The sequence below is a fragment of the Ursus americanus genome, chromosome 4 (assembly GCF_024610735.1).
Source record: "Ursus americanus isolate L20-20 chromosome 4, mUrsAme1.1.p, whole genome shotgun sequence".
Lineage (NCBI taxonomy): Eukaryota > Metazoa > Chordata > Mammalia > Carnivora > Ursidae > Ursus > Ursus americanus.
Window position 1 is genome coordinate 58,734,944 of NC_142130.1, and position 12,798 is coordinate 58,747,741.

General features: G+C 35.6%; 1 protein-coding gene across 2 annotated transcripts in view; it reads right to left on the bottom strand.

The window, feature by feature from the left end:
• The window catches only part of LOC123784132 (uncharacterized), a 351,543-nt gene that overhangs the window by 30,830 nt on the left and 307,915 nt on the right, over positions 1-12,798 (bottom strand). Inside the window, exon 5 of one of the 2 annotated variants that reach the window (XR_006777399.2) lies at positions 336-388. The exons of the other annotated variant lie outside the window; for it this stretch is intronic. The gene's annotated coding sequence lies outside the window, so the exon portion shown is untranslated. The remainder of the gene's footprint in view (positions 1-335; positions 389-12,798) is intronic. 2 annotated transcript variants of the gene reach the window in all.

Here is a 12,798-nt window from a genome sequence, read left to right on the forward strand (position 1 = left end):
ATGAGTCAAACTCAACCATTTGTCATATATCACCAATAGTGTGTGATTTATTGTAAAATATAAAGTCTCTTGGTTGCAAACTCTCATTCAAATGTTGAATATTTAGTGTAAATAAGCCACAGATCGGCTTCTTCTATGGAGCTCTTCTACTAGGAAACATTATAAGGTAAAGTCCATTATCTTTGGATTTAAAGAGACCTGGGTTCAAATTTTGCCACTCTTTCTGTTGAATAAACAAACACTAAAATTGCATGAGTCTCAGTTTTTTCATCTATAAAATTTGAATAATGATGCTTACTGTGTAGATAATAATGATGATTATCTCTTACTCTTACCTGTTTCACTTCAAATTTCTGAGATAGGCAAGTTCAGACTGAATTAAGTCACCCTGCAGGACATGAAGTACACCAAATTAGAACAAATCTCTCTACCCGTTCTCTTTCAATAACCTGGGATGGGGAATAATGTCAACTTTTGTGTGTGTGTGATTTTTGTTTTTTAAATGGAATAGAGATTAAATAATCAGATATCCAGGAGACTTAACGAAGCCAAGCCTCCTTCATTTATGCCTTAGAAAGAAACAGAAAAGTGATGCTCAGAGTTCTTTTATTGACCTATTTGTTTTGCCAGAATTAAAAACAAAACAAAACAAAACTTAAGTAATATGTTCTCTTGGTTGAGAGGTACCTTCCACTTTGGAAGGAAAGTGGGGTCAGGATATGACCCAGGAAAAGAGGCAGTAATTGGAAATGGTCTCTCACACTCTGCTGAAGTTTAGACTTTCAGGAAGATGAATAAAGAACAACAAAACAAAACCAGGCATACTGCCTTTGCTTGCCAGTATAAGAAAGCACATAGGGACTATAGGGAAAAGACCAGCCAGGAATCAAGACTGCGCGTTTCACTGGAAGGTCTCATCAGGAAACTGAATGCATTGGTAGAAAGATGTAAAGAGTCATTAAAGCAGAAAGGAAATCGAGTAATAACATATGTGAAGAACTAGCACAGGGACTAATTAGCTTGTAATAAATATGACTTCCTTCTCTCTCCATCCTACTTGTGCTTAATCATCACTCGGCAACTACTAAGAATCTAAATCTGGGGGAGAGATGACTGGGACAGGAGGAAGCAACATTATTGCTTCTTTTTTTAATTTTTAAATTTATTTAATTTTTATTTATTTAAAACAAATTAACATATAGTGTATTACTCGTTTCAGACATAGAGTTCAGTGATTCATCAGTTGCATATAACACCCAGTGCTCATCTTATCAAGTGCCCTCCTTAATGGCCATCACCCACTTACCCCTTGCCCCCCCACCTCCCCTCCAGCAACCCTCAGTTTGTTTCCTTCTAATATGTAAGCAAGAAGGCACCCTGACATCAGATGCTTGAGTAATCAGTTGCATTTTGGCTGCTCTGCTGCTTTGGGGCAGTGTTCTCAAACCAGGAATTGGAAGCTGAAGCCCATGGTTTGCAAAGATGGGAAAAATAAAAACATTTCAATATATTGAGATTTAAGGAGAAGAGCTCCGAGAGGAAGCCGTTCTTTCATGGTAGATCACCACAGGTTCTCAGTTAGTAATAAGCACTGACAGAGCTCAGGAAGTCATCTTGCTCGATTTCCAACCCCACCATAATTCCAGTTCAATTAATTCAGTTAGGGGTAGCAATGATTTTGAGGTCACACTCGTCTTGAAAATGTTTCAAAATACTGACCAAATAGGCTGTACTTTGAACCCCCGGGGGGAGGTTTTTGTTTTTTCTTCTCCCTTTTCACTGTGTTTACCTGGTACTAAAATGCAAATAAATTGTGGAAATAAAACTTCAAACATGCTAAGTACACTTTTTCTTATTTTAAAAGAAATTGGATATTGTTACTATCAGAAAATTAGGAAGAATTCTGCATTTGTGTTGCTAAATTAACAACGTTTAGAAAGACTGTGGTGTCACTTCCACAGCCACAGTGCAACATAAATATTATTCTGCTGTTTTCACCTCATTTATGTGATGTAACTTACACAGTGCATGGAACAAATGATGCAATATTTCTGTAAATTTGCTAACATCGACTAAAGTACACAGCTGTTCTGTTTCAAGGAAGAAAAAATTCACTCCTTATCCAAAATCTTATTGAAACCTAATTATACAAGAGATTACGTAGAAAATTATTTTGTTTGGATACTTTATAGTTAAGTACAGGTACTAAAAATTGACTTAAACCACACTCTCCACAAAGATCATCTCTGAATACTGTATATATGTTAAGGGCTAGTTATCACAAGGAAGCAATTGTGTCATTTACTTTTGTAATTGTTTTGCCCTATACTTTATTAAGAAGCCCTAATTACAGATTTAAATTAATGAAAATGTCACAAAAGAATTGTTATGAATATAAGTAAAGGTAATATAATCATGAAATTTGATTATTTTAAAAATTCAGTTATATTTTAGCCATTTATTCATTTGATTTTATATGAATTTTCTTAGATTTAACCCCATTTAACTGTAAGCAATTCATATAATAATCATCAATGTTTTCCTTATGGTTGTACATAAATCGATTTGTGATTTTTCTTAATTCTATTTTGAAACATTCTAATCACATTACTGAGAAAAAATGATAGTGTCTTAAAGAGCATAGCATACATAAAATATCAGAGGAATTATTAAATATTTTAGATGAGTTGAGAATTTAATTTTTTACATTTAATCGATTGACACCATTCATGCTATCTTTAGCTAAGCAATGTCTCCATAAGCAAAATGAGTCACCTAAGCTTTTTCAGTGTTTCATCTTTTCAGATTCTTATTCACTGAGAAAATAAAAAAAGAAATCTGAGCAAGATCCTTGTTATGCGAGGGTCAGCTGTCTTCATAGCAAAATTGGACCCCAGCTGCACTGAAGTGCAAACCGTGGAGCCATTTGCAAAATCTGAACATTTGCAACAAGTTCTAGTGGAACAGAACTCAAGAAAAAATAGATAAAAGTAGAAGAGGAAGAACAAAAAATAACATTCTCAAGGCATTGTTTCTTAGGAAAAGAATGTAGACAGAGTGTAATTGCAGAAGGAAACGTGGAAAATAGTTAATATTTCCATAGTTCGGCCTGACTCTTGTTCCTTTTCTCTTCTGTGCCTGACAGAGTAAATGTTCAATAAATAAATTAACTATGTTGACTTGAACCCAGGGAAGACTAGCTTAGCAGGTATTTAGGCCATTGTCTACTAGTTATGGCTGAGGAAAGCTTGGGAAACAACTTAAACTAAATGCAGAGGAATAAGTAATATCAGTAATCCTCCTCATGGTGAAGGATGGAGCACTGGAGAACCCACTTGTCAAAAAAGTGCTCTGAAGTTAGAGCATGGAGACACCATGTTTTATATATATGTTCAGTAATTAGATTTAGTGGTCAATATTAGTCAATGGTCATGTTTTGCTGACATATCTGTTAACATACTCACTTTTCCTTTTCTCTTTCTTAGATGTAGGAGGAAAATAAGACAAGGAAAGGACACTTAAAAAATTTCACTCAAGATTCAGATTTATTTGCAACATCAAGCTTAAGTTCAGAATTTGGGATGGAGAAATCTGCATGAGCAATGCTGTTTATATACAAATGAAAATTACTTTTTTTCTGAAATTCCTACATACAACCTGCTCCTACCATGAACTGTGAAGCGGAATCAGGATATCAATGTAAAATTCTGAGTAGCTCTTTGATTTTGACATTTCTTAGATTCTAGTTTGATTTTTAACTTGAATTTTTATATAAAATTAGAATATAGTAGCACTCACGGCTTCTGAAAACGGAACAGAATCAATTTGTTCTGTATGGTTATGGTGGACTATACACCACAACAAAATAGCGTGTGCTTTGCTAAAGGTCTTGCAGCAGTGAATATCTAAGAGTTAACAAAAGAATATAAAGTTAAATTTATTGTTGTAGAGAACAGAACTAGGACCAAGATTTGGAAAATAGAGTTAATAAATTTCCACTCAACATAAGGAAGAACTTTTTAGCAATGAAAGCTATCCAAGCATAGAAAAGGCTGCATCTCAAGTAGTCAGCTCCCTGTCATTGGAATTATTCGAGCAGAAGCCAGATATATGACTATCATTTGGGGACGGTATGCATGTGGTGAGGAGTGAGATTATGTGACCTTTAAGGTTCCTTCAAACCCTGCTATGATTATAAGTAGATGTCTTATTGAAAATAGTTTAGCATACACATGGTGATGTTAAAATATCAACATCATCAAATTCAGCCAGAGAAATAATAAATTGAAGATATCATTGTGATGGGGGAAAACAAGTATATTTTCTAAAATCTAGTAGCAATGAGTTCCAGGGTAAGACACTGCAATGAATCAGTGCTTGGCATGAAGGAGACACAATGATTTAGTGCTTCAGCCTCAGTCCATATGGAGTTACTTATCAAATGGCAGCAATTTCTGTAAAGCATGCTAGAATGAATCTGCTGCCCACTACACAAACACCGTGTAATGTCACTGTCAATTGCAGGGTACTTGCTTCTACGTGTAACAGAAAGCCAGTGACCCTACCTGCTACCACTGTTTTGATTATAGGGTCTAGCTAAACTCGTTTTCAGTTTTTCAGACTGACATTAGGACTAAATCATATTAAAAATGAAAGTTTAAATAGTAGTATATTGAACTTTTATCAGACAGGGTAAACAGTTTTCTAGGATAGGTATAGAATAGAGCTGACATGGACTTTCAAATCGGCACTACATTCTTGTCCGCCCAGGTCTGAGCTCCTAGAGGCTAACCTGCACGTGGATAGATCAATGAGCTTTCTTGCTTCTGAATTCTGGTTGAAATCTGACAATGGGGGGCGGGGGGGGACTGGTGGGCATAGAGAAGGAAGAAACAGAGAGAAGCCAAATTAATTATCACCCTAGCTTCTTCCCCGCAAGCTTGGCTTCACTTGATTGAGTACATGACCTAGGGTCCCAGCTTCTGTAAGGCAAACCTCTCCTTAGCCTCTTTGTCTCTGGTTTCAAACAAACTTCTTTCTCTTCTTCCTTTCTGGCCATAGAAAAGAAAGAGGAGCCTTACCATTATTGTTACTAGCTCTAGGACAGGGCCCTATACCTTAACGTTACCCTATACTCTGTGTACATCTTTATAAATAATTTCTTTATTAAACTCTGCAAATACCCACTTGTACCTTGCCCTCTGTTTCCCTCCAGGCTGATGCTCTGTACTACAAATCCTGTTTGGCTTCTTAGGTTTTCACATATGTGTTAAGTAAATTCTTAACTTCTAATGCAGCCTAATGAGAATGAACTGAAGAATTTCAAAAACTTGTGCTATATCATATTATTTGTAATCAGTATATTTTAACACAACATATTTGACTTTTTGACAATTTTTAAAGCCCTAAATATTAGATTGGCTCTTATAAGAGGTGATGACAGTTTGCGATACTTTCCTACAACCCCAAAGCACTAAGTTGATTGATCACTCTGTATTCATTGTAAAGTCACATAGTGGGTATATGTGTGTATTATTCTCAATTATGGCCAAGATTGAATCAATTTTGTTATTTTTCTTTAGACTATCTAACAATATAATTTTCTCCAAGCGTATTTGATAAACTATCTAAACACTTTGAATCTAGCATAAAAAATACAAAATAGATGCTAATGTTACTTATTTATTACACTCTGTATTTAGTGTCCCTCAAAATCATGTTATTTCTGAAACCTCAGAATGTGATCTTATTTGAAAATAGGGTCTTTGTAATTAGTTAGATTAAGACGACGTCATGCTGAAGTAGGGTAAACTCTAAACTTAGTACCACTGGTATCCCTGTAATAGAGGAGAGGAAACATAGAGACACAGATACGGGAAAGGTGAGATGAAGACAGAGGAGAGAAAACCATGTGAAGACAGAGCAGAGATTGGAGTCCTACATGTACAAGATAACGAACGTCAAGGATGGCCAGAATCCACTAGAAGCTAGAAACAGGCCAAAAAAGATCCTCCCCTAAAGCCTTCCGGGAGAGTACGGCCTGGCTGACAGTTTGATTCTAATTTCTATCCTCCAAAACTGTGAAAGATGTTTCTACTGTTTGAGTCACCCAGTGTGGGGTACTTTGTTATGGCAACCCTAGGAAGCTAATACATATGCCTCTTTAATACAAATATTACCTCACATGCTTCTCAAAAAATGTCATTTAAAAGAAATCCATAATTTTGAATTTATACAAGATTAAATTTTCTTTCAATATTATGCATATTATCTACAAAAGGAAAATAATTCTTTTATGTAAATTACTTTTCATTTTTTAAATTCAGATTGATAATCATTTGATACTGGTAAAATTTCATTCTGGCAAAATACCTCATATTTACACATGTGCAAAAATCTCACATTTAGGAATATATGTATTTAAAATCCAAATTACATTCCTTACATACATAAAAAGAGCCTGAATATAGCTCAAGTAATTAAGAATAGTGTTTTATAAGATACTTTATATAAAAAACATGTAATTGTTCTATCTATTTCAAAATTAAGGACAATACTTAAATAACATTGAGTAGAAATAAATTACCTCTTTTTTATTTAGTCAAGTTTAATTTACATTGACATTTAAAGCTTATTCCATCATTTCAATGGGCCATAACAGAATATTGAAAACTCATAGCCAGCACTGTTTAAAGAAAAGGGCTTTAGTTCAATTGGAAAAATTCTTTGAAAACAAGATTTTTTTTGTTTGCTTTAAATATTAATTCCTAATGAAGGTGTTTGACATTAATTTTATGGCAATAATGTTATTCTGTGGTTAATTTTTCTTCTGTATAAGATGTATAGAAATGCATAACAACAACAAAACAGAGGTCATTATTTGACACGGAATAGCAGAGAGCAATCAGAGATTCTTGACTAAGTCTATGTGAGGAATAAAAAGGGAAGCAAATAGACCTGCGACCATATTAAAATATATTTACTGATTATTTGGATATAAATACCAATTACATAATTTAGTAATTATGGCTAGTAATCTCAATTGAGGAATACGTAATCCTAAAGAAATCAAGGTCATTGTAAGAGTTAGTTAAATTCTCCTTAACTATACATATTTCAATATATGTATTTGTTTTAAAAAGCACAAGCAAGGAAACCCACCAAAACTCCTAGAAAACGGCATTTATTAAGTAATTCAGTCAATTCACTAATTCATTAAAACATTTATTGTAAATCAGTTTTATTCTAAGTAGCCTTCCAAATACAACACGTGGCTGTCAATGAAGTATGTTGCATACATCTTGTTTGTGATAAAGAAAAATAAATATATGCATGTGTGTGTATATGTATGTATGTATGTATACACGTATGTGTATTATATAATAGCATTCACTCCAAAGCCACTGGGAACTTTCTGAAAATTGCATTGAGGACTGAAGCTACTCTTTCTTAAACCTTTTTTCCCCCATTCTCTTTTCACAGGTGTCAGACCTGTGTTATGGTCTTAGGCACTCCCAAATTCTCTTGTCCCCACCTGCTTTTATCCTTCACAAGTGTTCTCCCAATAAGTCCTTAAATATCGAATCCTATTTTGGCATCTTATTCTGTCCTCTCCTTGGACAGCAGGACACCAAAGAATTTCTAGTCTAAGAGAAGTAGAAGGCACCCAAATAGGTGAATAGAAAGCAATTCTTCAAATATCATTAAAAAAATTATGTGGACAGATGGCTCAGGAAACAAAAAGATGTCATCCTGGGAGCCAGGAAACAGTTAATATTTGAATGTGCTATTCACAAGTGCCTACGGATGGGTAAGAGTAATAGGGAACATAGTTGGCTTTTTCTTCTCTGCATCAGATATCTCCCTTCCTCTTACTTTCAGATTCCTTGTGCCTAACTTAGATCTCAGTCCAATTGGTTAATGCTGATCAGTATGCCAGAGAGTGAGACAGAGAATAAGGTATTCCAGGTAGAGGAATAACATCCTCAAAAGTGAGGAGATATGGAAGAGTGAAAGTGTTAATGCAGATTAGTAAGAATTTCTGGATGTAAAGGGTGTAGATTTTATCCTGGTACATTGTTTTACATACTTGATTGTTCATTTACAGCTTTGAGTCTTGTCTTTACGATCAGCCTGGCACCCCTGACTTCGATGACCAGGCATATGGTGATGATTTGCAAAGCTACGCTGTCAGTCCAAATCTCTCCCCTGAGCTCCAGCTGCCTCTGTATCTCTCCTCCTGTGCATATTATAAGCACATGCAATTCTTCATGTCCCAAACAATTCTCTATCCCAATCTCCGCCTCCCTCATCTCACCAATAGAGTAAACATTTGTGTTCATAAATCTCAACGAGCTTTTCTACCCAGGGGCACAGGCCAGAAGCTGAGGAATCATCCTGACTCTTTCTCTTTTCCCATCATTATGCTTCCCAGCCCAAATTAGTAATTTACCTAGTGGTAATTTACCAAGTGGTATTCTCTCTTTAAATTCTTCCAAATCCACCCCTTCTCCTTATTCCCCTGGGTATTGTCCCCAGTACAGAATCCACTTATCTCTCATCTCAACCACTGCAAAAATAGCATAATTGGTCCTCCTTCTGTCTCTGTTCTTTCCCACTCTAATACTTTCTCTATACAACTACAAAGTCTAAAATAGATATCTGATTATACTAATGTCCTGCTTAAAATTCTTTAGTGGATGTGGTATAAGATATAAACTCCTTTTACCTTATAGAAGATATTTCATTATTTTTCATCTTTATGTATTTGTATGTCTTTATTATTTATATCCCGCTATCTCATTCCCAACATACAGATGTGAACTTACACATACACACACATGCATACCACACACACGTACGTGCTCAATATGCAACTCCAAACCCGCTTATTTATCAGCTCCGAGGTCATATCCTCTTTGTTTTTTTCTCTGTAATTCAAACTGTACTTCCCACTGGCTGGACTGTCCTTTACGCCCTCTTTCCAGGCCAATCCATTATCATCCCTGAAAGAGCATGTCTTTCTTATCTAAATTCAAAAGCATCCCTCAGAAATTATCTGCAAAAATTGTGTCTTCTTATTGGTATTTGTGAATGTGCACGGCTCCTTGGCTCTGGGTGCCAACGCCTACACAAATACCAAATTCCCCTGAGTTCATTCTCGAAGCGCCAGCGCCAACAGTCATCATAAAATGTCATCAAGTTAAGCTGGGTGGTAACTGGCATAAAGAAATAAATGAAAGGAAAGCAAAGTGTTACATCAACAAGTCAACCGTGACTTCTAAGATAATCTCCAGTCACAGTGAGATTTCTATGTACAGATCTGTTTTAAAATGTGTGCCACCATAAAAAAAAAAAAAAAAAAAAAAAAACTACGCAATTTTTAGACTCAAACTTAGGATGAAAAACTAAAGCCTTTGGATCTTTGGATATCAGTAAATAGTTAAATGTGTGGTCAAAAATATACTGGATTATTTTATAGTGGGGCACCAGCCGTAAAAATAACAATTTGAGTCACTGTCGAGGTAGCAAATATAATGTAAGAGCAGAGACAAGATGACAGTTTGATGTGAAAAATCCATCAACCCACATGGTTTGTATGACATTGATTCTATGGAGTGGCTCTAACCTATCTATCCAGTGGAAATTTTATGAACTCAGACAACCAATGCTTTGAATTTTATGGATAGAATGGCTGAAAAGAAAAAATATATATATTATTTGGATTCATTCTATGATACATCAATTTTCAGCTTCCACGATTTATTAATGCAACAAGAATGCACAGTCAAATACCAAATAATGTTGATACCATTCTGAGGTGAAAAATAAGCTTCTGTGAGCCTTCAAAGCCACAGAGAACCCAGAATATGAGAAAAATACAGCATTTCTTCTACTCTTCACTAAACGTACCGACTTTAAAAAGATGTCAGATACAGTTTGCCCTCTATATTTCGAATGTCCATAACGTGTTTCCATTTGAAATCTTATTCATTTATTAAAAAAGAATGCGGCAAATAATATTATGTAACAGACATCGGGGCTCTCTTAAAATAAAAAGACGAAAAAGACCTAAGTCTGATAGAAAAAAACAAATTGCTTATTGTAAGCACCAACAAGTAAAATATAATGTTCTGTGATTGAGAGGCAGTAAGTGCAAACTCTAAAAACATGACCTCCGAAGCCAAAATGCTGAAATTTGAATCCTGACACTTTTTCCTACTATGTTGCTTTCTACAAATTACCCAAACTGTATATGATTCTTTCACATTGATAAAATAATATGAGGAAAATAATAGTATTACCTCATAGGGTATTAAGGGAATTAAAGACATTAACACATGCAAATTGCCGTGAACAAGGCCTGGTATATAATAATGAGGTGCTCCATAATTTAAGCTATGATTAATGTTTGTGTAAAAAGATTGACAGTAGTGATTTAGAAGGGAAGGTCTTTGAGCACAGATGGTGGGCTGCCTGACTCTCTTTAGTGAGAAATAATTTGAGAATAATTTCCAGGGAAGTTGCTGCTTCTCCTGGAGTCTTCAAAAATGAGCAGTGATTTCCCAGGATGATAGGCGAGCAGGCACGTGAGCAGAGAGGGCAACCTATGCAAAGGTAAATAAACCACAGCTTGGAAAATAGCGATAATTATAGTAGAAACTCTTAGAAAGAAATTCTTTAATCCATTTATCCAAATTAACTGATAAATTTCTCTGAGAGAGTGCTGAGTAGGACTTTCAGCGTATGCTAAATGCTCCTGAGCAAGTAAACCACATTCTAGTACATACACACACTTTTCCAGCACTTTAAGTCATCAAAAGCAATTGGTTTTCTATTTTCTGCCGCTTGCAATTATTACGGTAGCTATATAAAAATTTTAAATAACACTTAAATCAACTAAATGAGTTCAAAATAAGTAGTCGTTGTGGTAAATTAAGTGATTTGTAAATACTTGACAAAGGTGTGTAAATTAAAAACTGTTCAATTGGGAGTGAAAAGTAATAGTGACATATTGGAAAATTAATCATAAACATCCAGAATAAATCTGGAAAACTGTCCTCAACGTTTTTGTTCTTCTTTAGAGAATACAAAGCTGGAAAATCTAGATTATGATGAAAATTTAGAAAGTAAGGTAATATCAGACTTTAATCAGCATAATTCACAAAGGAAGAGACAAATCTATGTATATGTTTTATGTTAATAAGCGATGTTTACAATGCCTATGTATAACTTTAAACTTGTTTCTACCTGCCAGATATTTTTTAGTTTTTTAAAGATTTTATTTACTTGAGAGAGAGAGAGAGAGAGAAAACGCATGAGAGAGAGCACAAGAGGAGAGAGAGAGCGCACATGAGCAGAGGAGAGGGGCAGATGGAGAGGGAGAAGCGGACTTCCTGCTGAGCAGGGAGCCTGACATAGGGGCTCAATTCTAGGACCCCAGGATCACAACCCAGGTGAAGGCAGACACTTAACGGACTGAGCCACCCAGGCACCCCAGCTACCGGATATTTTTAATAACATACTACTCTTCCACATTGTTTAAGATGGGACAGTTTTGACTGTTTTGGGCTATAACCTGGCTTGGTTAAATGAAATGTAACTATTGAAAATCGGTGGAAAATAATGCTGGAGATGTAAGCAAGGTCACATTATGAAGTATCATTTATGCTTTTCTCAAAGTGGTCAAAACTTTATAAATACAAAGATTCATTGTTAATAATAAGACATTTTTTTGTGGATTTACAAAATCCACAAAATCTGATCGGTTGTCAAGGTAGCCCTTTAATTTGTATAGTTTTTCAGGACAAAGGTAGTTACTCCCATTTTCTGAAGGATAAAATAAAGTTTAGAGAATGTCTGAAGTAAAATAGCAGCTTTTGGTTTGTGGGATTTTTTCATAATTACTCGTCCCCGGTTCCTGCAATCCTACACATTTTTAAAATTCAGCTCTTGGATCACCCACCGCATGAGATCTTCCCCCTTGTCTCCTGAGTTAGTCATCTATACCTTTATATCCCCAGGGTATTGTTAAATGATCTCTGTTAAACCACACTGTAGGATAATCTCTTGGACTTTGTTGAAATACACACCACCCTCCTAGATAACGAACTATTCAAAGACACTCTAGTATTTTGCACAGTATGTTCCAAGAGCACATTAACAATAAATGTTTGGCTGGCTGGACAAAAAGCTGCATAAGACACTTCTAAAACCACTTCTACAATACAAGGTTTTTTTTGTTATTGCTCTGCTCAAACACATCATGATCTTCCCATTGTTTGTACAGGATAAAAACAAACGAGATTTTCTTGAATTCTAGTTTAAATATAAAATGCCCCCACCTGGATCATCAGACTACATTTCTTGCTATAACCCCAACTGAAAGCCCTCTTTGGAACCAGGTGTCCTTACTGTCCTTACTGATCCTTACTGTCCCCCTAATGTCCCAGGATCTCTCTGTGTTTTAGTCCACAACATTTGCTCATGACCTACATATAATTATCCTCAATTGCGCACTTTTTCCCACATACTGCATTTTCTCTTACTCCTCTAGTTTATACCGAGGTATTTTTTTTTTAAAGATTTTATTTATTTAACAGAGAGAGACAGCCAGCCAGAGAGGGAACACAAGCAGGGGGAGTGGGAAAGGAAGAAGCAGGCTCCCAGCGGAAGAGCCTGACATGGGGCTTGATCCCAGAACACTGGGATCACACCCTGGGCGGAAGGCAGACGCTTAATGACTGCGCCCCCCAGGCGCCCCCATACTGAGGTATTTTTTATACATACTCTTTCCTG